The 3,028-nt window shown below is 37.2% G+C and overlaps 1 long non-coding RNA gene across 1 annotated transcript; it reads right to left on the bottom strand.

Moving 5' to 3' along the window:
* Window positions 1-826: 826 nt before the first annotated feature.
* Window positions 827-1,677, bottom strand: LOC128648300 (uncharacterized). Its single transcript, XR_008400566.1, has 4 exons — window positions 1,574-1,677; window positions 1,326-1,397; window positions 1,104-1,166; window positions 827-1,018 (listed from the first exon to the last, which is right to left on the bottom strand). It is a non-coding gene; the product is annotated as an uncharacterized LOC128648300 (long non-coding RNA).
* Between the last annotated feature and the right edge of the window lie 1,351 nt (window positions 1,678-3,028).

Below are 3,028 nucleotides of genomic sequence, written 5' to 3'. Positions count from 1 at the left end.
CCCTGCTGAATGGCGGCCAATTGGCCACCAGCAGGGGGGTGTCAATCAACCCAATTGTACTTGATCGGGTTGATTTACGGCAATTCCTGTCCGCCTGCTCAGAGCAGACGGACAGGGTTATGGAGCAGTGGTCTTTAGACCGCTGCTTCATAACTAGTGTTTCTGGCGAGTCTGAAGACTTGCCAGAAACAGGGGCCCACAAGCTCTGTTCGGAGCTTGATAAATGGGCCCCTGTATGTCTGTTTGTGTGTATATATATATATTTATATACCTGTTATGTCCAATTACTAAATTGTTTGATATGTTCATCAACATTGTAATATTTTTAATAAATCAACATTGTTCTTCATATCTCATTATGTATTCATATGAATCATTTTTGATTGATGAAATATATTATCGATTGTATCAATAATATATTAAAAACATGTAATGTGAATTATTACTCAATTGAGTTTTATATTTAAAAAAAATGTCATTTCATATGTTAAAGGGACATCAAACTGATATATGTAATTTCATTTTGCCGATAGACAAAACCTTTTCAAGCAGCATTAATCATTTTCACTTCTATTATCCCTCAGATATTTTTATTTTATAAAATAACAATGCACATGTGCAAGCCAATCACATAAGGCATCCATATGTAGACATAATTGAGCAGCTATATGGTTTTGAAAAATATGTTTGACATCAAAGGATAGATATAAATTTATAACCAAATAATAATCTACCACATTGCATGCTATTTATAGATGATTAAACATATATTTTATGTTCATGTCCCTTTAAGATAATCCTTAAAATAATGGAGTGACACATGATATTATAAATATAAATTTTTAATTATTCATAAAATGATTGTTGTAAAACAAAGAAAAATATATACAATGAATTTCTTAAAGATTTTGAAGTGAATGCTCTAGTACTCTTGCAGCCTCTACAAAATTTCGCAGTGCCTGACGAAGGTCCCTGAATTGTGTAACTGAGGGCTCTGTTTGTGTCCCTATTTCAACCGCTGTAATAAAAACACAAAATTAGTTTTGTTACAACAATTCACTTTCCAGATATAAGTAAAAAAACATCATATGAAATCTTCCTACTTTCTTTTTTTTCCACCTCATCCTCTGCTGTGGCTGCATATTCAGTGCCACTGTCTGTTTCAGCTGTCCGAGAATCGCAAAAAATATATTGTTATTGATCTTGAATATGCGTCAAGGGGCCTACATTATACTCCACATTGTTTACAAAATATACAATATAGGGTCTACAAATTCAAAATAAATATAGCAGTGAAATAATATATGATAAATGCTTATGCTTACATTCACTTTCCGCCTCCTCCTCTTGTCTCTCCTCCAGACTTAGGGCTGATGTAGCATATGCATCACTGTCATCTGTTGGAGAAGAAACACAACCCCCCCCAGAAAAATCATTGTTATGGATGCAGAATTGTTGTCAAGGCCTAGATTATCCCCCACATTGTTCTAGAAAGCAAAAAGATACAAGTGTCTGCAGATTATTTCCAAATCAATGTGGAATTTTAACAAAAGAGAACATGATAGATTCCTACCTTCATTTTCAGGCTCATCTTCCTCCTCTGCCGTCACCAGTGTAGGACATGCTTCTGAGGAAATCTCCTCCTCGGATGATGAGGATGATTCATCACTTTCATCTGTTGGAGAAGAAACACAACCCCCCCCCCCGAAAAATCATTGTTATGGATGCAGAATTGTTGTCAAGGCCTAGATTATCTCCCACATTGTTCTAGAAAGCAAAAAGATACAAGTGTCTGCAGATTATTTCCAAATCAATGTGGAATTTTAACAAAAGAGAACATGATAGATTCCTACCTTCATTTTCAGGCTCATCTTCCTCCTCTGCCGTCACCAGTGTAGGACATGCTTCTGAGGAAATCTCCTCCTCGGATGATGAGGATGATTCATCACTTTCATCTGTTGGAGAAGAAACACAACCCCCCCCCCGAAAAATCATTGTTATGGATGCAGAATTGTTGTCAAGGCCTAGATTATCCCCCACATTGTTCTAGAAAGCAAAAAGATACAAGTGTCTGCAGATTATTTCCAAATCAATGTGGAATTTTAACAAAAGAGAACATGATAGATTCCTACCTTCATTTTCAGGCTCATCTTCCTCCTCTGCCGTCACCAGTGTAGGACATGCTTCTGAGGAAATCTCCTCCTCGGATGATGAGGATGATTCATCACTTTCATCTGTTGGAGAAGAAACACAACCCCCCCCCGAAAAATCATTGTTATGGATGCAGAATTGTTGTCAAGGCCTAGATTATCTCCCACATTGTTCTAGAAAGCAAAAAGATACAAGTGTCTGCAGATTATTTCCAAATCAATGTGGAATTTTAACAAAAGAGAACATGATAGATTCCTACCTTCATTTTCAGGCTCATCTTCCTCCTCTGCCGTCACCAGTGTAGGACATGCTTCTGAGGAAATCTCCTCCTCGGATGATGAGGATGATTCATCACTTTCATCTGTTGGAGAAGAAACACAACCCCCCCCCGAAAAATCATTGTTATGGATGCAGAATTGTTGTCAAGGCCTAGATTATCCCCCACATTGTTCTAGAAAGCAAAAAGATTCAAGTGTCTGCAGATTATTTCCAAATCAATGTGGAATTTTAACAAAAGAGAACATGATAGATTCCTACCTTCATTTTCAGGCTCCTCTTCCTCCTCTGCCGTCACCAGTGTAGGACATGCTTCTGGGGAAATCTCCTCCTCGGATGATGAGGATGATTCATCACTTTCATCTGTCCGAGAAGAAACACAAACACAAATGATTATTTGGTAGATGAATATGTTTAAAGTTATATGTTATGACCATCATTGCTGTTAGATGGTTGTGACAACCTCATGCTTTTAAAAAAGAAATATTACATATTAGCTATTCCATTCCGTTACCTGCTAAGACCTGCAATAACCACAAAGGTCACAGATGCACTTCAGCAGATAATGGGATACAGCATATTGTAACAATGTCTTGTCCTC

The sequence above is a fragment of the Bombina bombina genome, chromosome 2 (genome assembly GCF_027579735.1).
Source record: "Bombina bombina isolate aBomBom1 chromosome 2, aBomBom1.pri, whole genome shotgun sequence".
In the NCBI taxonomy this organism is placed as follows: domain Eukaryota; kingdom Metazoa; phylum Chordata; class Amphibia; order Anura; family Bombinatoridae; genus Bombina; species Bombina bombina.
Note: the sequence above shows the minus strand (reverse complement) of the source record. Positions and strands in the feature narration are given on the sequence as shown.